This window comes from Cinclus cinclus, chromosome 3 (assembly GCF_963662255.1).
Source record: "Cinclus cinclus chromosome 3, bCinCin1.1, whole genome shotgun sequence".
Lineage (NCBI taxonomy): Eukaryota > Metazoa > Chordata > Aves > Passeriformes > Cinclidae > Cinclus > Cinclus cinclus.
This window is the reverse complement of record NC_085048.1, coordinates 27561305-27586771: the sequence shown is the minus strand read 5'-3', so window position 1 is coordinate 27586771 and position 25467 is coordinate 27561305.

Here is a 25467-nt window from a genome sequence, read left to right as displayed (position 1 = left end):
AGAGTTGTCCACAAACAAGATGGCCAGGAAGAAGGAGGAAAAAAAAAAAAGTTCATGTTATATAATGAAAAATTAAGAATTAAAAAAAAAGATGTGGTGGATAAAAAAAAGTGTTTCAAAAATCAGGAACTAGTAATTGTTATTTAATAATTATACAATGAGAAAATCAATTTGATTGATGACATTGTGCTGCTGATATTTAAGGTGAGTGAGTATCATATATTGAAAAAGAAGAAATCAGTTGTCTGTGCTTATTAGATGAATATTAGTAAGTAGTAGTGAACAGAAAAAAACTGCTTTTTTAGTTTTTGCTACTGCTTTGGGAAGTGCAAGAAGGAAGGTGACTCATGAGCACTCCTCAGAGTGCTCCCACACTTGAGGTCCAATTCAATAGGGACTTGTGACAGCTACTAAATACTGCTTTACAGGTCAACTTTACAAGCATTTTTAAAAACCCAACATTTCCTCACCTTAGTTCCTGCAAAATCTAAGTGGTCTCCATGGCTGGCTTCTTTGAGGGAAGGTTTTTAAGGGATTTTTGTGGGTTATTTTCCTTTTATAGTTCATGAACAAAAAGTGACTATAGTAATTCCATGGTAACAACTGGTAAATGAAAATAATGTCTTAGTGGTGAACTCTGTGTTTTACTAAGGGACAATCAAAATACAAAATTCAGGCAGTTTTTAAGAACTTATACTTCCAAGTATCATGATAATGATTACAGGCAAGAGCTGCTTCACTACTTCAGGTTCATTATCTTTAAGAGTTTATTGTGAACATTTTAAAAGTCTTTGCCATGCAAAAGAGAAATAGAAAGTGAATTAACAATTGCCTCAGCTTGATAATGAAGCCAAAGAGCAATTCCTAATTCAATCTATTGTTAATTGATGCTGTGTTATAAATGTTGGAGAGAAAGGTAGCAGTGATTTAATGGAAGGCTTAAGAAGTAATGGTGTTGTTCAGATTCTCCATAATCCGGAAGTATTTTTTTAAAAATTCTCTCTTTTTAATCCTCTCAGCTGGTGGAAATTCTATATCTTTAATAAGAACTGCAGAAATCATTCTTTATTGCAGCTAAGATCTGAAAAATGTATTTCAGTGTATTGCATGCAAAGATTAAGCTGGACTTAATAGACAAGTAACTGTGACTTGCAGTTGCTGGACTTTCAGAAATAAGCATATATATTAGCATTTCTCCACTGGACTCTACCTTCTCCCAGTGATAGAAAAGCAAAGGTACTGTTTAAACTTGTCAGTTAAATAAATGGATAAACCTGTTTATAATTTAATTTTAATTTTTTCAAACAACAAAAATGTGAGCAACATTGAATGTTTTGCTTGTATTTTAGACTTCAATTCCATATTTATGTAAACTTTGGAGATTACATTAAACTTTCCTGGGAACATGTTATTCCATAAATAATAATTTTATTTTCTTGCAACATCCTTTGGAGTAGTCTGTACCAGTGAACACCTCAATCCTTTTGGTAGCAGGGAAGAATGCCAGAAGGAGCAGGAGAGCCTGAATGATCAACATGTGTCTTAAAGACTGGTGCTATCAGTGGAATTTTTTTTCTTTCAATCATGGGGTGGTTTCTAGGACAACAAGCCTGCTGGAGACAGATGGGTTTCATCTGTCCAAAAGGGGGAAAAAGTACTCTAGCCCATGAGTTGGCATAGCTGATTGAAAGAGTTTTCAACTAGGTTTAGAGCAGGATGAGGTTAACAAAGGCTTGCTAGAGAGGAGCCTGAGAATGGCATGCTGATATTGGGAGGTGAAATAAACAGCCCAGCTGAAGTGCACCTATACCAATGCATGCAGTATGGAGAACAAACAGGAGGAGCTGGAAGCCATTGTGCAGCAAGAAAATTATGACATAGTCACCATTACAGAAACTGGAGTGCTGCAATGAATGGCTCTGAGCTCTTTGGAAGGGACTGGTGAGGTGGGAGCAGGGGTGGAGTGTCTCTGTACATTAGGGAGTGTTTCAACTGTGCAGAGCTCCAGAACAATGATGATAATAAGGTTGAGTGCCTATGGGTAAGAGTTGGGGAAATCTTAACAAGGTCACTGTCCTGATGGAAGTCTGTTGTAGACCACCCAACCAGAATGAGGAAGCAGATGTATTCTAAAAATAGCTGTCTGACATTTCACTGTTGTAAGCTGTTGTTCTTGTGGGAGACTTTAACTTGCCAGATACAGCTGGAAACTCAGCATACTGGTGTGTGGATGAGGGAAAGGCTGTGATTGCAGTCTTCCTGGAGTTTAGCAAATCCTTTGATACCAACTCTCACATCATTCTTCTGGAAAAGCTGGCAGCCCATGACTTAGACAGATGCACTCTTCACTGGGTTAAGAACTGGCTGGATGGCTGAGCCCAGAGAGTGGTGGTGAATGATGTCACATCCATTTGATGGCTGTCATAGTGGGATTTCCTAGGGCTCACTGTTAGGGATGGTGGAGGGTCTAGGGAGTAAGTCCTATAAGGAATGTCTGAGGGACCTGGGGTTGTTTAGCCTGGAGAAAAGGATGCTCAGGGAAAACCTTGTTTCTTTCTACAGCTACCTGAAAAGAAGTTTCAGTAAGGTGAAGAATGTCCCCTTGTTATGTAACCAGTGATGGGACAAGAGGAAATAGCCTCAAGCTGCACCAGAGGAAGTTCAGGTTAGGCACCAGGAAGAATTTCTTCCATAAAAGGGTGGTTAAGCATTGGAACAGGCTGCACAGGGAAATGTTGGCTTCAAAATCCCTGGAAGTGTTCAAGAAATGAGTTGACATGGCATTTAGTGCTATGGTCCAGTTGATGTTGCGCTGTTCAGTCAATGGTTGGACTTGATAATCTTAGATTATTTTGTTATTCAACAGGGTTGTGATTCAAACTTGTCCTTTGACCTGATCTATTCTCTCAGTTCCTGTACTGAGGGAGTTACATAGGATGTGCTCTAAATTTGTGCAGATGCTGCAGAGACCAGAAGGTACACTTGCTGGCTGCTGGAGGGACCAGGAGGTTTAATCCAGTGACTGCAGAGTCCACGGGATCTGAGGTTCACTCCTGGTGTGGCCATAGGTCTGAGCCAGGTAGTAGAAAGACTTATTTACATGTGTGCTTGCAACTGGAGGGCATGCACATTGTATATTTATATATGTGCTTGTATACATATATATGTGTGTGCGTATGTATGTATCTTCTGCTAATGGCTTTTTATGCTGAGAGAAGGGAACAGGTGAGGCGGTTGGTGGTGTCTGCATTTAAATAAGAGCTGTATATTTCTGTCTGTGTTGACCTATGCAGCCAAACAGGTGTATATGGCATGTACTGTATGTAGGTGTATATATGTTGGAAACACACACTCGGCTTCATTCTTAAGTAGGTGTGGGGACATGGAGCTGTGGTAGCCTTGCCTCTGTTGGTGGACTAGGTTCAGCAACTTCTAAAAGTTAACACCCATGGGACAAATGTACAATTTAAATGCCATTACCTTCCTTCAAGGAAAAAGCAAAAGTACTTCTTGCAAATTGGTTTTACATGGATGCTGAGAAATGTTTGCTTAACCAGAAAATCTCTTTTGTAAATAATGACTTCAGAGACCATGAGGCAATTTATAGCTGGCTGAAATACACATGAAAACAGGGAAAACAGTTTTACATTTAAAGCATGATGCTAACTCTCCAGGGACCCAGTCTATAAAGGTATTTACTAATGCAGTTTTCCTTAGGGATGTCAGTGTAGACATCAGTTATTGGAGAAGACAGAGTGCATATATTTTACCATTGATAACACTGATTCCTTAGGGTGAGTAGGTATTTGTCTTGGGAAGACTCATGTTTGAAGACAGCATTTAAACAGTCAGCTAAAATGAAGTCTCATTGCAGCAGTGACTACCTACTGCCCAATTTAATTTCTCAAAGTTTCATATGGAGCTTACAATCAGCAGCTATTTGACCTCAGTTACAACAACTGGCCTTTGTAAGAGGATGCTCACCTTTTTGTTCCATTTTCTATCATCTTCATGTTAACTAACTCTAATATAGTCTTCCTGGTTAGGTCTCCCAGTGCAGTTCAAGAATCAATGTGTATGCAAACACTCCTTTCTTGTATATCCTTCCTGTTGTTTCCCCACCTCTGTAATTAATTCTCACTTGAACTGCTCACTGTGTATAAAGAAAATATAAGAGAAAGTTCCAAGCTGTCAGAAATGCTTTGATGCTCAAGGGATTTCTGAATCGCCATGTGATCCCTCTGAGATACAGACAAATAACCTACATCTCAAGTACAATACACCATCATTCCCAATTGTATATATTATTTTATGAATTTACACCAAGTGTGACAGTTTCAGTGCATACCAAAAAAAAAGTCATGATTGAGTAGCCCTTGAGACCCATCCTACATTTTCCTTTCATGAAATTATTGCAATGAGAATACACAACAATATTCTCTTCAGGCTTTCCAAAAAAAGGATTTTTTAAGGATGATTTCAACCACAGAAAGTCTCTTCACAGCACTACTCTATTAGTTCTTTAGCACACTTTTATCAGCTTCCTCCTGAGAGCAACTCTATTACCATTTCTCTTTGGAGAAGCACAACCTTTCCTTATAATCCTAAGGTCATACAGTGCAGCTGAGTGCTCAGCTGTTAGGTGGTGTCTCTTTGAGATGAGTCAATACCTTGGTTACGAAATAACCTTACCTTTAGTGATGGGCTGGTTTGAAAATGCTTCCTTTTCCAGTCAGTTCTGGGTACATCCCCATAAATGTAGGGGAAGCTTATAAATATCTTCTCATACTGTCCTGGTTTACAATACAAGATACATATTCTATTACCATCTGAGAAGGGTGATCATCCTTATCTCTGTGGGAAGTATCTTCTGTTAATGGGCCACTGAGTCCTACTGTATAACTGATAAAATCACATCATCCCATTGGAGATGGGATGGAGATGCTCCAGCCAGGAGGACGAGCCAAGCCTTTCCTACCTAGATAAAAACTGAGGTTGAGAATGCCAAAGGCAGCCTTTTTCCACTGGATTCCAGAGGAAGAACCAGGCTTTTTCCACATCATGGCTGGACCCTTTGGAGGAAAACTGCACCAGCACCCTGACTGACAGGGTATCAGGTTGTATTCTGACTCTGTCAGTGGTTTTATTTTTATTATTGCATGTATTTTGTTTTTCCTTTTTTTCTCTTCCCTATTAAAAATTGTATTACTGACTTGAAGTCTCACTGGTTTTGCTTTTCAAACCGGTACACATACTTAGTTGCAGATAAGGTGCAATTTCTTTCAGTAGGACAGGGATTTCCATAGTGGAAGGAAGGGCTAAGTATCTGTAAGGGTGAGCACCTCTAAGTGATATGCCTTGTGTTCCCCCTCTCTGGCTGTCTGCCCACATAGCTGCTACCAGTGGTGGGATATATTTCCATTGTTCCTTTCCATGGATGCTGTTGTACCACTGTTGGGTTTTATTGCCTGCGTTCATAAGCTGTGCTATCTTTGTTGTTAGCTCTAGCCTTTATGCAGTCTCTTGGCTGTCTAATGCCTTTAGGCCATGTATATTTCTCCCTTGCTGCTTTTAATTAGGTAACTTTTACTGCTCTGTAGCTATTATTGTCAATGCACTAAACTGAAGATGTCATTCAGATGGGGGAAGAGAAGGAAAGAGAGGGAATTCAAGACTTTTAAATCCTGGGACTGTAGCTTAAAATTTGGGTTTAGGATTCAGAATATTTTGACCTTCTAGTATCTTTTGAGGAATTAAAAACAAATTCAGTCCTCCTTCTGCTACTGCAGTATACTTACCCAGTAGTGAATGTCTGGAATTTCAACAAACTCTTTGATGCCCACTTTTCTTCCTTCTTTATTTCTCAGAATAAAAATGTCTCATTTGGGATACACTATCTTCATCACCTCAAGATATCGTAATATTGGTGAATGCTTCCAGGTTAAAATTAACATTTCTCCTACTTCTCTGTGCTTTTAAATTCAAGGTATTTTTAATCTCTTTGTTAGAGTTCTCAATGTTTTTCAGGGTACTTCTCTTCCTAAATTTCTGTAAATCAGAGGGATTCATCTAAACTCTTTTTTCTTTCTTTTTTTTTTTTTCCTTGTAGAGGTTCTGAACTAGAGTTTGCAGCTCTTGATAAAATCATTCATTATCCTCTTCATTTCTGCAATCCAGAAACTGTATGTAAATTACAGTTTAGATAACTGTATTTAAATCCTGTGCTTGAAGTAATGCCTGTATTTTCTGTAATGAGTCATTCCAGATTTTCTACCTAACAGTTCCATGAGGTAAAGTGATACAGTTCTGTACCAATTCATGTGCACCATTTCCTCTTCTTTTTTTATTGTTTCTTAAGTAATAATATGCAAGTTTGCTTCAATAGCTCCATGTATATATATAAAAGAACCTTCATTTTAAAAGATCTCTCATTGACAATATATATGAGCAGCGATTATATGCAGCTCTATTTTCTATTTCCACTTGAATGCTTTGATGTTTTTAACATTTTTTCAGATTGTTTGTAACAGTGGTAACAGAACACTTCAAACTCCACGAAGAGTAAGCCTGAGGGCCTAGTGGCAGCAAGCCTGTGAACTAAAATTAGCACACTGTGAAGTGCATGCTTGCCATCTTTTAAAACTATGGTGAGCCATTAAAAGTCAATGTCAATACATAAAACATTTGTACAGGCATCACTACATTTTAGATCAAACTCAGTAAAATATTTCTGGCATAATTATACACTCTTTTAGGACTTGAAAGTTCATTTCAAAATAAATTCTCTTAGTAAACAAAAAAAATCATGCTTAAATATAGATTAATTATAATTTAATTTGTGTTCTCCCCACCATTATTGTTCCTGTCCTTCACTAATATCTAAAATAAAATAAAACAATATTTTAACCAGTGTAGTCAGACATTTTTTCATTCTTGCTTTGCATAATTTTTCTATCAGTAATATATGCATTTTTAAAGTGCACAACATACATAATCATTGTACTAATGTTGAGTCTTCAGCCAATTTATACATTTAATCTTGAATGCATTCAAGCAGTATAATTTGTATATCAAATTTAGTCTAAATTTTAAGTGTTCATGGTTCATAAAACTTCATTACAAAACGTTTTTAGATCACTAAGCTGATGTTCTATCAAAGTCCTATTGACCTCCTATATACAAAAGTCCCTAACCTGTTTACATTTATCATACACTTTAATTTATAGTATTTTTAGAAAACAAAAGTGTCAGCAAAAAAGTATCAGAAAAGTATTCTGTAGATCAGCCAAATGACAGATAAAGGTTATACCAATCACCCAAAATCTTTCTATGTTAGGTTGTTTTTTTTTTGTATGAGATATGCCAAAATGAACACATCCTCTGTTGCAGAGAACTTCTTAATCGCAACTAAAAGATTGCTTCAGAACCATAAACTAACTGATTAATGTGAGCCTTAATATGTTAGCAAGATTAAGTTCCTGAGAAACTGGATTGTCCACATAATATCCAGTGTTAAATACCTCTGGCAAATATTTTCTCTCTGATTGTGACTAATATCAGAGATTAAAGAGGATGAAGAAAAACATTAAATAAGATCTATTTGACCAACTTTTCATCAAGAGGAAAAGTATTTCTCAAACTTACAGACAGATACAGAAAGCCTTTAAACAGGAAATTTATTATAATAATTGTATTTATGCAAATCAGTGAATATCTGATTCATTAGTACAAACATAAACAACTGAAGAGAGTGATCACAATCAAGGACTCAAATCCTTTTGACCTTTAAATATTTTAATTCCCAAACTGCTGTAAAACTTACTTTTAAATAAAGAAATTTAGTCTCCTTGGACAATTTCAGCTGAATGTAAGACTAATTCCAAGCACTGTATTTATTATGCAATTACCTCACATCTAAGAAATGACATCTTATTTCAAGGTTGAGTTTGTCTAATTTTAATTTTCAGCCCCTGGAACTTGTTACATCAAGTTACTTGTTTATCATCAGCTCTGAAGAACTCCTGTTCACGGATATTTTTTTGCCATGTGTTCCTTTGTTTAGGGATTGAGTCATGTCTAGAATTTCTGTTTGGTAACGTGAAATATTTTAAGACATACCAGATTTATTTTTCAGCCCAAGGACCCTATGAATCATTCCGATAGTCCATATTTCCTTTAAAGAATTAGATATAAAAATTAGATACAGCGTGGTGTTTCCAGTTGGGGCAATTGCTTTGGCACAAAGTGACCAAAGTAGGAGCACATTTTACTCCTACTTTTCTGTATTCAGGAATCTTATTAATCCTCATAACATTAAAGTAGAAACTTATTTTGAGATTGTTGGGTCTCTTAGCTACTGCCTTCCAAGACAGTCTTTCATGTTGTCCTTATTTGTTTTTCCTCAGTGGAACAGTTTGTATTTAGTTATTATATTATATTAAAATACTTTATTATTACATATTTGTTGGAACATAATCAGTCCACTGACTCTGAGAACAAGAATGGTAAGTCAAAAGGTATCACACTGATCTGATGGAAAAGCATGAGTTTCTTGAACTATCATAAGCAAGTAGAAGATGGTAACTCCTGGAAAACCAGATCTTTTCATATTCTCCACCATGGTAAATATATATATTTTTGAAATTCTATATACAATGCATGGAAAGAGCTAGGTCCATACTAAAGAAATAATGGGTCCAATAAATTTATCGAGGAGCTTTGTAATCATAGAATCACAGAACCATGGAATAGTTGAGATTGGAAGGAATGTCTGGAGTCATCTGGTCTAACTCTCCTGCAACAGGCTCACCTTGAGCTGCTTTCCCAGGATCACGGGCAAATGGATTTTTCATATGTCTACAGATGGACACATTACAACCTCCCTTGGCAACTTGTTCCAGAGCTCAGACACTGCCACAGTGAATAAAGTGTTGCTTGATGTTCAGATAGGACTTTCTGAGTTTCACTTTATGTCCATTGCCTCTGTCACTGGGTACTATCGAGAAAAGCCTTGTGTCTGCCTTCTTTGTGTCATTCCTTCGGGTATTTATATCCATTGATAAAATTCCCGCTGAGCCTTCTTTTCTCCAGGTTCAACACTCACAGCTTTCTCAGTCTTTTGTCATAAAGACATGCCCCAGTCCCTTCATCATTTCAGTGGTCCTTTGTTGAACTCTATTCAGTATGGCTATATCTTTCTTGTGCTGTGGAGTCCAGAATTGGCCACAGAACTCTGGGTGCAGCCTCACCAGTTCTGAGTAGAAGGGAAGGTTCAGTCTGCCAGTAAAACTCCTCCTAATGCACCCCAGGACAGTCTTTTTGCAGCAGGAACACATTGCTGGCTTGTGGATTGCTGGATGCTTTGTCTGAAAAGGTGTTTCCAGACAATTGGCCCCCAACATATATTGTGCCCAAGGTTCTTCCTCCTCAGGTGCAAGACAATGCAATTCCCCTTTGTTGAACTTCTTGAACTTCCTATCAGCCCATTTCTCTAGCCTGTCAAGGTCCCACGTCATAGCAGCACAGCCCTCTGGTGTGTCAGCCACTCCTCAATTTCATATTAATTAACTAATAGGAAACATCAAGGAGATGGCTGGTTTTAAATATCACACCTCTACAAACTTTAGCTACCAAACTGGGAAGAAGCAGTCTCTAAGGGATAAAGAGGGCAACAGTTCTGTGAAAAACCTGTCATGAAATTAATTATCTATGTCAGGTAAATTCTTAATTATTAATAATTAAAAAAAAAAAAGGTGAAGAGGTGCCACTTTCTCCCACCTTCTCTGAGCTCATGCTTCAGTGTTGCAAGAAAAGACTTTTACTTATGGAACTTAATAAATGAGAGGTGCTGAAAAGTGAAGAATTTATGAGTGCGAATTCTTCATTTTCCCCTTCTGTGTATGACCTAAGCCAAAACTTAGGGATAGTCAAATCCATGGATAGAAATGTCCTTTCCCATTAAAGAGTAATCAAACGGACTTCAGAAAGAAAAATATTAGGGACAAGGCCAAAGAACAAGAAAGAAGCATAATTAGGGGAATGTGAAAGTGATTCATGTCGGCGAATTAATCTAATGACACACACAAAAATCTTCTGTATTAAATTTAGACCCTTTCTTACTGTTATTCCATGGTGTGAGAGTCTAATGAAGCTCTGAATTTTAACTGGGCATAAATATGTACTTATAAATATGCATATATGGGGTTCTGCTATCTCTGATGCTTACTTTAAAGGAATGTCCAACTTAGATCCCATTAGAGAAGCAAACTAAACATTACTATTTGCTCACATTTGGGGGTTACTAAACGACAGCTTCTAACAGGACAAACATAATATAAAATGTAGACACATCTTTTTCAAGGTCTTATTACATCAGCTCTTATTTAACAATACTAACTGTAACTTACAACTTTCTTATTCTTTCCTCATTGTCTTAAAGTTAGGAATGATTGATACTGTTTGTTTTTTTTGGTTTTTTTTTTTTTAGTTAAGGATGGTTGTCAGCTACTACTTGATTTTCAAAAACAAGGGGCATGGCTAGGAGAAATGCATCAATAAGAAAATAGTTACCAAGCTTCTCTGAATTTCACCTTCAGAACTGGTGTCTACCCAAACCCTAAATACTCTGATGTCAATAAAACTATTAAATCCCTTCTGGAAATTGCTGCAGTGAAAAGCAAAACTACTGGTACATTTGTGTATAGCAAGGGAGCAGAACACCAGCACTATGACATTTTGCAATTAAAACAATATGCCACAGTGACCTTTCTTCTTGGTCACTCATTTCTTTTTCGACCTGGTTGAATTTAAATTGAGGGAAGCATGTGGAAATGAGGCAGGATGGAACTGCTTTTGAAGATGGTACTTTGTATTGATCTGTTCATCAGAGATCTGAAAGAGAAAATCCGTAGATCCTGAGAGAGTTACTCTTTTGTATCCTAAAAAAATGTTGAAGTGACTGCAAAATGAAGATATTTTGCACTGATATTTAAAGTATTATTAGTCTAACTGACATTTTTGATAAGTATAAAAGTAAAATCATTATTTAAATTACATTAATAGTTGAAGAGTGATTTTGAATGAAAAACACAGCTGACAGCTTGTGGGGAAATCATGAGGTCCAGTCAAAGTTAGTAACATTTGGTAACAAATATCTAATAAAATTGAATATAGATTTAAATAAAGTCTAGGTATACAAATATTTTTGTACAGATATAGATGTATTGACTGTGTTTAAAAAAATAATGGAAAACATTTCAAAAACATTACATGTATCGACATGTAATATAAAAAATAATTCTTTGCTAACAAACAACATACCTTGAAACTGATGCAAACACCAAGAAATATTGTTTTTCACATTATAAGCATGAACTTCATTGTTTAATCAATAGCTCTAGGTATTTACCACTGTGATTCCAGTTAATTACTCTTAATCGGAACTAACTATAACTGAAATAAGATTCAAGTTTAAAATAAATATTTTAATAGTTCATGAAATATTGGTATACCTGGATGAAGTAATATAAACTATTTCTTGTTCTCATATAATTTAACTGAGGATGTATTTTGTACTCGCTGTCTCTGAAAAGCCAAGCATTTCAAATGACCAGTTCAGAGTTTTCTGTTTGTCTATTTGTTAATAATATTGATATTAATCTGGCAGCAAACTATCTTTCTGCAAACAGCAACTGATGTCATCATTGTATTGGAAAAATTAAAGATTTAAAAAAAAAATAGAATACAAAAATGTAGTATAACTTTAAGAACAAGTATGACAAAAAAATTAAATGTTTTTTTCTGTGCCTTCATCTCACATTTTTCTGTTCTTATTCATTTCTTTGTTTACAAGGCCATACACACAGAGCTATTCTCGTAAATCTGCCTCCAATACTTGATTTTTAGCTACTGAGTAGGCATAGACGCTATTTACTTCAGTGTTGCTATTCAACATGTCTGAAATGACATTCTTGTTAAATTACTGGGAATTTTAGATTGCATATATTGTGCAAGGGTGGCCTTCGTAGATACATCTTCTCTACTAAGAAATGTCAGAAGCAGGCAAAATGACTGATAGTTGGGAAAGCATATGTGTAGTGAAACAAGTTAAATGAAAGAACAAACAAAGCAGAAACCCAGCCTCAGTGTATCCAAATAGCAAATGGCAGAGACAAGATGAAATGAGGGAAGACGAGAGTGACAATCAAGGTCATAGACAGACATGTGGTGCACCCTGCAGTTAAGTATGAATTAGACAAAGTGAAAATCATGTGAATAACATCCACTAAAGACAGGTTGATATCACCTGCCTCCACTTAAACATGATACCTAAAGCCCTAAGCTGTTATAATACAAAATATGTACACTGGGTTTTACAGGTAGTGGAGAAGGAATATGGAATTCCTTTGCATTACTGGTATGTAGGTAAAAGCCAGAAGTGAAAAGTGAAATACAAGGATTTTCCTCTTGTCTTAGAAATGTAGGCAGGGTAGAAGATGCTACCAGAGGTGTGGGAAGAGTGGAAGAAACAGCAGTCTGGTTTATTTTTTCACAAACTTTTGTTGCTTTCACGATATTATATAAGTTCTATCAGGTTCCCGTTCCTTCCAGAATGGATTTGAACTCTTTTACCCAGTCAAATAAGAATATTTTTTATTTCTTTCCTTACCAACTATCCCTCTAAGCCATTTTTCATTAGTACTTCTGAAAACAGGTTTTCCAGATTGCAAAGATAAATTGAGTTCTTTCACAGCGTAGCCCTGGATTAATTTGTCCTCAAATTTTCAAACTAAAAGTTTAGGTAACACTTATTGAAAATGAAACTACTGAAGGAGTATGAAAAGTTATCTTAAGGGACATGTAGTCAGATGTGTGACAGATTATTTCACTTATTTGTAAAATGCCTTTTGTATAAGCCAAATGTCAATCCTTATTAGTTGCAATTTCATCACAAAATTCTAACTTTGTTTCCCTTTTTTTGTTGTTGTTGTTGGCAAGATTTGGGCTTTTGTTTATTTGTTTATGATTTTTTAATTTATGTTGGAAAGAGTCTGTGAGCTAGAGAAAAGAAAATGCATGTGGGATACTTGTTTAATTTGTTAACTGGAGGCTTCTTGCAAGATAATACCTGTATTATTCTGAATACCTGTAGTTACAGTAGTTATACAAGAGCTTATTATCCCTCATCTGGGGTTTGAAAGCTGATGAGATTGAAGGCACCTTTCAAGGTCATCTAGTCCCACCCCTCTGTAATGAACAGGTGTGTTTATTTATGCTAATACCAACTTACCCACCTTCCTAAGAGAAAAAGAACAAGTAATCTAAGACTAAGCCTTTGACATAATTATTTAAACATATTTAAAGTAGATTCTGTTATTTCCATAAATTTAAATATTTATTTATATTTTTAATAAAAGAGTAAATCCAAATCTATTTACAAGAATCATTATTTACCTAATTATTTATTTTTCAGTCATTTTCCTGCTTATATTACCCTTTCTTTGTGTTTCTCAGTGTTCATGTCTCTGCCATAGAGCTATGTCAATTGTACTGATATAACACTACAGTCACTGAAGAATTTTCTTTTGATCCTTTTAACACAGTGGAAAAATGTACATATCTTCCGAGCAGCATAATTGCCTTTTTTTTTTTTCCTCAGCTCAATATGAGAAGTAAAGCTCCTGTAGTTTGATCAGTTGACAAAATAAAGATGAAAAGTCTATACATCTTTTTCATTTTTCATCACAATACGAGTATTATTAGCTGAGGAGATCATATAACAAGCCCTGCAACTGCCAAGTAAACTAGATCCTTCTTAAACAGCATATCCCAGTGGAAGCAGAATGTGCCAATTAAATGATCATCCCAATTACAAGAGGCTCATGGGGATACATTGTGCTGGTGTGGTTTATAATCGCTTTCATTTCATGGATTGATTAAAACAAGAACAGTATCAGCTTCCCATCTTGATTACCTAATAGAGATAATTTATTTTTTATCCATACCAGGATTGTTTCCTGTATCTGTGACAAAAATAGTGGAACTGTTTATACACTATGTGCCAAAATAAAAAATAGCATTTTTATTGCTGTGTGGCTCAGCTGAATTGTTTATGGTTTGATGATGAAAACTCCATTGTCTGAGTAATGTTTTTTACTATCAGGGAAAGAATTAGTTATTGAGCTATTGAGCTCTGTCTTCATCCCAGAGGAATCAACTGGAAGTATTGACTCTTGAACTGAGAGCAAAGCTCAACACATGTGTTAAACACAGAAGGTGAAATCAATGAGCTGAAATCATCAGACTTAAGTGGAAACAGAATTTTATTTAAGAAAAAAAAAAAAGGAATTTTTCACCTAAAACTAGAAATAAACCAATCCATCTTGTCCTTGAATCAGCAGACACCTGCCTTTGGAGAAACTTGGAAGAACTGCACAGTCTTAGGGAAAAGGTAATTTTCTCACTGTTGAAAGACTGGTAAAGAAGAGGATATTCACATGAATATAATGCTCTTTTACTGGATTTTACCTTTTAAAACCCAAAGAGTTCCCCACTCCCCCCCCCCAAAAAAACAACCCGAAACAAACCAAACCAAACCAAAAAACCCTCACAACACACATACTTTCATATACTTTCACAATTAAGCTAATTCAAAGAGCAAATTTTGTCACAGAACAAACAAGTATAGTTGAAACAAACTAGTTATGTTCTTGAGTGCTTCTGGTAGTATGTCACTGACTTTTTAAAATTGGCTGAATCAATCCAAAGGCTGAAGTAATTTTTATCACTCACTTCGGGTGTTTCATTAGAGTGTGATGAAGAATATCTGAAAGAAATCCTTGGTTCTTATGGAGTCAGTAGGTGACTCCAAGCAGCTAAATTAGATGTCTTAAATTTCAGGATGTGATTTTCCTGCTGAGAAACAACAGGGAGGTATACATCTGTATTTTTTATTGATTGTACACTAGATACAGAATTCCAGGAACTTAAATCTATACATCAGAAGAAACTGTAAAATAAAACCAGTATGGCATCAGTCTCGTTTCTCTACCTTCAAAATTAGTCAAGAGCTATTCAGAATTTTCTACACTTACAACTTGACATTTTTATTTTGTTTTAATGGAATACATAATTTCAATTTCTGGCAGTTTTTATTTTAAATGACCTTTAATCTGGTCATTAGGACCCTTATTAAATCTACCATTAATTCCAAGATCTTTAAGATTTGAAGTAAGAATTTATTTTATTAGGTTAAACATGGGTCTTGGACCTTAAACTTACATTTAGATGAATAAATTATGTCAATGTGTACATATGAACAATATGTACAATATGAACAACAATATTGTGATAGTAACTTTCAGATGACTGTACATAAAAAACCCAAAACAAATTTAAAAACCCTTTAAAAGCATAAGTATCAATAGTACATATAAACCCATACAAATAAAACAGAACAGACCACTAATGCCTAAACAAAAAATATTTCTAGGTCCATTTGAAATGAGGAAAATTCAGTAAATTGTTGCAATAAGGTAGAAGTGATACATTAAAGGAGAGGTTCTGCAAAGGAGAGGTTCTTATGCTGACATGACTGAGAATGTGCAGGCTGAATATGCAGTGAGCATGTAGACAAAAGAAAGATATAGATGAAATTTCAGGATTCAATTCTGCCTACAAATTGTCTTTTCATTAAGACAAGACTAGTATTCTATCCAAACTGCAAAAGCAGAGTCCCTATTACCCATCCTCACACATTTACTTCAGGTAAGGTTCTTCACTGCCACTTATCTTTATCCTTCCTACGAATACCTATAATAGATTGGCAGGAACACTTTATCTTCCTCCTTTTTCTGGATCACTATTAAAGACTGCTGTAGCTCCTTGCCTAGCTTTCTATCTTTTCCTTGGCTTTTTAACAGTAAGCTCCTTTAGGAGACCCTCCTGTTATGAGTAGGAATCCAAGAATAACTGCTCTTATATTTAGCCATCAGCAATTTAATGTTCCTTTCCAGTCCCAGGGGTAACAACCTGTTTCTTTTATCTTTTATCTTTTATCTTTCTGTACAACCACTGCTTCTAGGACCATTTTTCTAACACTGCTGCTTATCCTTGTGTAGCCTTCTTTGGAATGTAATATGTTATCAGTTAAATACAGCCCCTGAAATTTCATTTTCTTTTCTCTTCAGGTATCAAAATATAGTTAAGTAGTCCATTATAAGGGTTTCACCCCCACGGTAAGTTTTTTTGGCTTTCATGACTCTTGATGGGGAAATATTCAGTGTGATCATTTAAGAATTAAAAGTGCTACTGCTATTGCTATTAATGGGAATAGTGAGATACTTTCCCACACTTCACATTGACAGTTCACCCTTTGATGTCTAGGATATGCCTCAGGGCAGCATAAGTTGTAAAGCATTATAATTGACAATAACATCTGAAATAAATACGTTTATGTTTTCTTAAATTCATATTACATTAATTGATTTCTTCAGCTATACAAGAAAGCTGAAAAAAATATTATTCGAAGGTTACCAGAGACAAATTTTGCAATATCTACTTCTAACAAAATGTAATTTCTAAGAGTAACTAATGGCTTCCAAATCCCATAGGTCAGTAAGCTTGGTGCAAACTTTTCTAAAGATAATTATATTTTTGTGAATATAGATCCAACATACTAATATGCACAGATGTGACTAATTACTCAATATGTCACAGAATCCATTCTTTTTTATTTACAGTTTTCAATTGCAAACATTTCTTTTTGGAAAGGAATAATATTGCCTTTCCTTCATTAGAAGCTAGAGTTTACAAAAATTAGCTCCCTTGCTTAAAGAATGGTGCTAGTAACACCAAGGTTATGGTGATCCCATATGGGCCATTCACTGAAATTTGACTGGATGATCCTTGTGGATCTCTTCAAACTCAGAATATCCTGTGATTCTGTGAAAATAGTTTAAAAGAAAATATATTAAAGTATTGAATGGACACAGACATGGTTTGTTTTATTTTTCTGAAAAGAAACAACACCAGAAAAAGTAGTTCTAGTTACTTTCAGAGTATGACTGCAGAAGGTGTGACATTCAGCTCCAGAAATGCGCTCAGACATATGTTTAATATTAGGCATATAATTTCTCAGATTCTCAAAATTAGACTCTTGTTAAAAGTTATTCTGACTCAAGTTCTGCTAAAATATCAGCAAATTATTAGCAAAATACCTGTTGTCTCTCTATATGCCCACTTCTCTGGTAGCATTCAGTGCCAGCAGATATGTATGGTATTGCTAGATATGTAAATGGTATTTTTCAATTCAAAATGCAAATAAAAAGTCATGACTGCAAGGCAGAAAACTGTAAAACTTTTGCAGAATTTATAAACTAATGTACCATCATTTTACATACTTAGGTGACAAAAATACACATTTATTACATTAAAAGCGCTTACTGAGAAAAAAAAGCCTACAGCATTTTTATTTTGGAAACTGTTTACCTTATATTCTCCTACTTGCTATTTCCTTGCTACAGTAACAACCATTCAAATCCATAACATTTCTGGAAAGAAAAAGAAATGAAAAAGTAAAAAATCATTTAAAAAACACTGTCTGCACTCTATCTGTACAGCAATTTGCTTTTTAGCTAGAGGTAGATGAAAACGTCATGGAAATTGTTTACTTGTAAGAGAAATTCAGGGCTTAATGTCATGGTTTAGGAATGGTACTCCCAATTTCGTTCTTCCATGGAGACCTTCCAAGTTACATTTTGGGTGGGTACTGATCACTCACTCATCACCCACCCCACCCTGCTTCTTTCTCCCCTTCTACCAGTAGCCAGAGAGGAAAATTGGAGGCACAAAAGGCAAAGATCATGGGTTGAGATAAGAATAATTTGCTGAAAACAGCAATAAGACAAGAAAAAGAGCAGTAAAACCAATATTAATAACAAACATATTAAAAAGGAGATAATTATTGACATGTGAGATGCTCACTGCGGAGCCCAAGACAATGAGCAATGGGTAAAGGGTTCCCAACCCCACCATGCTTTGTTCCACCAGAAAGGGTTGCTGTCCTTCGCAGAAGTGAGAGAAAGTCCCTTCTCCCTCCCCCACCTCAGCAATGATGTATTGTGGTTTCAAATAACACCATATCTTGGTCCTCTCCTGCTGATCTGGGCCAGAACCAGGACACTTAACAGCAGAAATTTGGTGGCAGGATAAATCAGAAGTATCTCTACTGAAGTCCCTGCAACTACACCTCCTCTGTACTCTGGAAGTGATGGGAAAGCAAGATTATCCCTATGGAGAGCACCACCACCAAGAAACCAATGCAGAAATACCTAATGAATGAGACATGGCAAGAGCATGGCTTGGCAAACTTCAATTACAGGGCTTATATAGAGCTTGTTCATATGTCTGAAGGTAATTCTTTGTATATAAGTGAATTCTAATTGAAGACAATATGGAATGTAAATCAAGTGGCTTTTGATTTTCTAACTTACTATTTAGTACAAAATTAAGGAAATATGTTCAGATGTGTTCCATTATTATGTTTTTTAATATACTTGGATAGAGGCTTTATACAGTCCTGTATCACTAGGAAATGCACGTACCAAGTGCACTGGGGATATTTATAGAAACTGGAGTGAATTCATCCAGAATGGGAAAACTCTATAGATGATGCAAAAACTCCTGCTGAATGAGAAGACAGAGGGAAAAATCCGTGGAAGAGCATCTCATAGTTTGGTGATTAATAGTTAAAACAGGTGAGCAAGGCAGTTTCCATTGTGGCTGTCTGTCAGAATGTTAAAAATGTTGCACAATGCTCCTTTTGTGCTGCCCACTGGAGTGAATGAATGCTATTCAATTTTATGATTGCGACTGTTCATGTAAAAAAAAAAAAAAAGTTGCATACAGGAATACTTATAGAAATTAGCTTTAAAATTTTCATCTGATAAAAACCCTTGAGGGGTGGTTAATAACACTAAATGACTGTGTTGCCAGTCAGAAGAACCTGAATAGACTGGAGAAATGGACTGATAGGAACACTATGGAGTTCAGCAGGTAAAAGTGTTGAAGTTTTGCACCTGGGCAGAAATAACCCATGCACCAAGATAGGCTGCTGCCTATCTGGAAAGCAGCCTCTAAAAAAATAGGGACCCTCATGGATCCTCATGACCATGGACCCTCATGGACAACAGATTAAATATAAGCCAGCAGCCTTGTAGTATCTGGGCTGCATTAGGAAGAGCATTGCCAATACTTCAAGAGAGATAATTCCTCTACTGGGTCAACCCTGATGAGACATGTCTGATGTGTCAGGTCCAAGTTTTGAATGTGCAGTATAGGAGAGATGCAGATGTACTGGAGCAAGTCCAGCAAAGCTAATAAAGTGGTTAGAACACTTCTCATATGAGGAAAGATTGACAGACCTGAGACTGTTTAAGCTCAAGCAGAGAAGGCTCATGGAGCATCTTATCAGTGTATATAAATACTTGATGAAGTCAATAAAGGAGATAGGGCCAGGCTTTTCTCAGTGGTTCCTTGTGAAAGAACAAAAAGCAATAAGCATAACAGAAATGCATGAAATACCATTTAAAGATTAGAAGAAAACACTCTTTGGTGAGGATAGTTAAATATCAACATGGGTTGTCCAGAGACGATATGTGCATATAGTCTTTGAGCTATTCAAAACCCAGCAGAACATGTCCTAAACAACCTGCTGTGGATGGTCCAGCTTGCACAGGGGAGTTGTACTACCTGACCTCCAGAGACTGCTTCTGACCTCAACTGATCTGTTATTCTTTTATTCTGTGGACAGGTAACAAGGCCTGAAGTGTTGCTGAAACTACTTGGCCCATGGAAGTCTCAGTTTTACAGGATGCAAACAAGCAGTTGAAGCTGAAAAATTATTACAGAGGTAAAAAAACAAACAAACCAAAGCCCAAAAAACCCTTACAAGTGTGAGTTTTACAAATTATTATCTCTACAAACAAATAATATATTTCATCTTAAAATAACCTCCATCTTGGATATTCCAACCAAGAAGTGATTAAATGTTGTTAGTAAACATTGGTGTTATTGGTTTGGAGAATTTATTTATCAACAAAAAGTATGCTAAAAATTTTCTGCTACTTTGAAGACAAATATTCATGAGAAGTTGCAGCTTTCTACACCTGTTCTCCCACTCTTGCTTTGTTTTTTTTCCCTGACTCCTATAGTGCTTACTGAATGGTGGTAAAGCTGGAATTTAAGTTCAAATAGCTGTGCTGGCAACCTGTCTCACTATCACCTGTTCCTGACACACTGAGAGATGAAAGTAATTTATGTGGATTTATAATACAACAAAAAATACAACTACCACAGAAATTGTTCCATGGTTTTCCTATACTTCACCCACCTGCTCAGTAAGTGGGAGATAATGCTTTAAGAATTTGATGAATGGAAATCAGGTTCTATTTTAATCAGACAGTGCTTTTGGGCACCTAATCTATGTCATTCCCAACTGTACACCGTCTGGATGATGGATAATGCCAAACTACTGGGCACATTTTATTCCCCCAGTGTTACAAAACAGTGATGAGAGAATTAGGAAAATGCCCAGAGATTCAAATTGCTGGTTTTCCTTTGAGGACTACCCATGCACAAGGAGACAAAGCTGCCACTTCACATTACTAACTTTATAATTCCACAGGTATAAACAGATTTATCCCAGATGCTGTGCTGATCTCAGCACGACTGCCATGTCTATTCTCTGCCATCTCTCTTGAGGTACATTGGTACAGGATTCTATCATTTATATATAATTACGAAGACAGTACAAGGGCTGATTTTGAACCCATATCAGAGTCAAAATGAATAATCTTTATAAATTCAGCTACTAAAAGGCTTTAAAAATATGTCTGCTCTCTTTTACCTACCATCTCCGTATATTTTGATGAGGGCAGGGTGTTTTTTATTTTAAAGACTATGGGACAATCAAATCCACTCTAACATACTAAGGTAAAATATTTGCCAGGAAGATAAAGACATTGCAGAATGAAACTGCATCTTTTTCTAAGTGCCAGGAATATTAGTTATGCTATAACAAGGAAGTGTCATAAAGCTATCTGATACTTTTCATTGTGTAGCTAAAAATTCCAAATTAAACTGAAACTACAATGTATGAGAATGTGTCAAAACAGACATTGTTTAACACACTCACGAAAAAAGCTTTTTCCAAAAGACAACTAAAGTATCAATGAGATAGAGAAAAATAAGATATTGAATCAGAATCACAGAATCATTAAGATAGTAAAAGACCTCCAAGGTCATTAAGTAAATGTTACACCACCAACTAAATCATAGTGCCAAGTGCCACACCTGGTCATTTCTTGTACACTTCCAAGTATTGTGACTCCTAACACTTCCCTGGACAGCCTATTCCAATGCTTAAGCACCCTTTCAGTGAAGAAATTCTTGCTACTGACCAACTTGAACCTCCCCTGGTGCAGTTTGTTTCCTCTTCTCCTGTTGCTGGTTGCCAGAGAGAAGAGGTTGACTTCTGCCTTGCTACAAGATCCTTTCAGATATTTATATACAGTGATAAGGTCTGCCCTGAGTATCCTCCAGGCTAAACACCTCTCCAGCTCCCTCAGCTGCCCCTCACAGGACTTGTTCTCCAGACCTTTCACCAGCTCCATTGCCCTTCTCTGGACTCACTCCAGTCCTTTAATGTCCTTCTTTTAATGAGGGGCACAGAACTGGCAACAGCACTTGAGTGGCCTCACCAGTGCCAAACACAGATGGACAATCCCTGTCCTGGTCCTGCTGACCACTCTATTGCTGGTACAGGCCAGGATGCCATCAGCTCTCTTGGACACTTGGGCACATGCTGGCTCATGTTCGGCTGGCTCTTGACCAGCACCCCCAGGGCTTTTCCCACTGAGCCCTTTTCTAGGCACTTTGTCCCCAGCCTGTAGTGCTGCCTGGGGTTGTTGTGGCCCAAGTGCAGGACCTGGCACTTGGCCTTGTTGAACCTTAGACCACTGGCCTCCAGTCTTCAATCCAGCTTGTCCAGATTGCCTGTCCAGATGTCTCTGCACAGCTTTCTTGCCCTCCACCAAATCAATACTGCAGTACAACTTAGTTGTGTTGTCTCCGACCTTACAGAGGGTGCTCTTGACCGCCTCATCCAGATCATCAAAAGAGATATTCAACAGGACTCACTCTGGTACTAAGCCCTGGGGAACCCCAGTAGTGAGTAGTGACTGTCTGTCAGCTGGATATGACTGCATTCACCACCACCCTCTGGGCCTGGGCATCCAGCCAGTTCTTAACCCAGCACAGAGTGCTCCTGTCCAAGCCATGGGCTGCCAACATCTCCAGGAGTTTGCTGTGGGAGACAGTGTCAAAGGTTTTGCTGAAATTCATGTAGCCAACGTCCACAGCCTTTCCCACATCCACCAGGAAAGTCACCTGGTCATAAATAACATTGTGACATTTTAGTAACAAAAGTGCAAAATAGTTTGAAATCTGCTTACTTATACTTACTTGCATTTTCAATGGGACAGAAAAGTAAATACTGTCTTTTCTGTCAGTTGTCACTTCATGTTCAACATCCAAAAAGATATTTTTTTTCTGTAGGGTTCAAAACTTCCTCAGTGACTGGCATTGTTAGCGTGTATGCTAAATTTATGTTATAATACGAAAAAATCCATAAAATCTAGAAAAATAACTCAAAGCTCACCTCAGGCATACAGTCTTATAGAAAAAAATACATCTCACTGTTTCAAAAAATGTGCCCATTACCTAAAAAGAAGGGAAAAAAAAGAAGTATTGCCTTTTTTAATAAAAAAAAAGCAGTGCATATTTTGTAAAGAGATGATGAAACTTAATTCATTAAATGCACAGTCTTATGAAAAAAAAATGCTTTTAAATTTGTCAGGATGGTAATTGAGGTTTTTAAGATAAATTTTTGAAGGTACAATTTTTAAGATGCTTTTGGATTTTTTTTTAAATTAAGAGTCTGATGCATATTTAGATAAAGGGTTTTGATACTGAAACAGAATGGAAATAATGTTTTAAAATATGTCTTGATCCAACTGAAAAAAAGAAAGAAAGCTTAATATATCTGATGTCTTGCTAGACCATAAATGCCAGCGTGGAAGATAATTAGGAACAATTTCTCGCATTTTCACCGAAAGTAAACCATCTATATTTTACTTCACAATATTGTGACTGCACTTTTATTCTATGGATTGATACATTTAGATTCTTGTCTCTGTGTGTTAAAATGTGGCTAATATCTAGCATTCCACTGAACAGTCTGCAGAGTACTTGATCCAGATTTCTTCTAGAGTCTATGTCCTATTTCCCAAAATGTGATTGCTATTCTGTGTAGTGGTTTACCTGACAAATGTGGAAATAGACTAATGTTCATAAGAGTAGTATTTCTGCAGCTTATAAAGACATATATGTTGCATCCCCTATGCTGAAAGATTAGAGCAGACAAAGAGAAGGTTGGCAAGATTGTTTGGATTTCTGTAATGAGTGCTAGTTGTCCCACCATCATACAATATTTTCATTGCATAAGGAACTCATTAAAGAATTCCAAAAGTCTTCTTTTTGTAAATGAAAGTACTTGAATTTTAAACAATCGAAGACCCAGGAGTGACCCAAGAAACCAAGTTATTTTACAGATATAGAACATACTTAAAGTAAAATAAGCTCCATTAAATACTGGAAGTCAATACCATATTAGTATGGGGCTTTCAGTCAGCAAACTTATGATGCTGATATCCACCTAAATAGTAATATTTATTGGACATGAGTTATGTGATAGAAAAATTGGTGACAAATATGTAACTGCTTAGACTACGTATACTTTGACTAAATACAGATACATATGACACATTCATCCTTTGAAAACTAGAAAGCTCATCTTTCATATTAAATATGCTGTTTTGAACGTGTTCATTAAAGCTAAACAAATTGCTGGTAAAGTTTAGAGCTCAAAGCATTTTTGTATTCCTTTAATTATTCAAACCTCAGTTAAGCAAGGAAGGGGAAAAGTCTTCAGCAGCTTTCTTAGTCTTTTCAGGAGATTAGTTTCAGAGAATGCTTGTTTTTTTATCATGCATAAAAAAAAGTTTCCTTCTCTTCTGTTTTGCATTCTTCCCATGCTACATTTATATTGTCCTTTTAGATCTAGGCATGTATAAGTGCTGAAGATTATCCTAATATTCCAGATACTCCTCTGAAACAAGAGAGCAGACAGCTCCAGGTTTTCCTGGTCAGTGTAAGCAGTTTCACATGTCAGTTTAATGAGACTGAATGATGTGGTACTTCTTGTTGGAGACCATATGGCTGTTGTTCTACTTATAGATTAAAGAGTGCCTGAAATACTCCTGGGTGCTGAAACTCAATCATCTCTGCAGCTCAACTGCTAAGGACATCTCATGTTTTCAATCTGTGTAAACTAGAGGTCTCAAAAATGATTTCTGGATGAAGTTTGGGAGCTACAAGACCCTATTGACTATTTCCAATGCATTTAGCATGCAGCCATGCTCTTCTGGAGGCTAAAACATTTTACTAACATAGATAAGGTTTCTTTTTACCAGTTGCACTCAGTGCCTGGGGACACAGCAAGGAACATATAAGTTACTACTGCAAAGGCAGTGTGTGGCCCACTTGAGGAAAAGAGATTTTAGTTCGGGAGTTCTTGTACTTTAAGATTTGAAAAACAGGTTATGAGAAAACTAATCTCAAGAGACAGAGGTTAGAGAAAGGCAAGGGAAAAATAGTCTGTATGTAGAGCTAAACAGTGTGACTTGAAATGGGTTGGTGGAAAATTGACTGATGTTCATATAAATGCAGTGTGATTCAGAAATAAATCTGCTCAAAATCTTTTTCATCTCTGTAGTATATGGAGCCTTTCAGGACTCTGATTTTGTTCACTCCCTCAGTAATTCTAGATGCTGAGTGTGCTAGAGACTTTCAAATAATATTGCAAAGGGTAAGATTCAATTTGAGAGAAAGAGTCCAAGTGGTGATGGCAACATTTGTCCTCTTTTATAATCAGTGCACACTCTATCATACCAAAACAGTCAACTGGCAATTCAGCCATCAGCTCCTAGGGATGAGGGTTCAGCCCCTGATTTAGATATCTTCATGTTGGTGTGCTGAGGTTCAGACAAACGTAAAGACCAAGAGAAACCTTGGATCTGGAGTAAGAAACTGCTGGGCATAGTAGGGTTAGAAGTTCAAGCAAGCTGGAGATAATGCCAGGAGATACGGCAAATTTCACAGATGGTTCAGGGGGATTATGAGTGATGGCAAAATTTCAGATAATTTAACGGAATATTAAGGACATTTTGGAGACGAGAATCTGATAAGAGCAGAATTACCTATTAGCAAAACTGCAAAAGTGGAATACTACCTCGGTAGTCACAGCAGATATACCAAAGTGAGTTTCCTCTGATACCAAAACTGAGACCA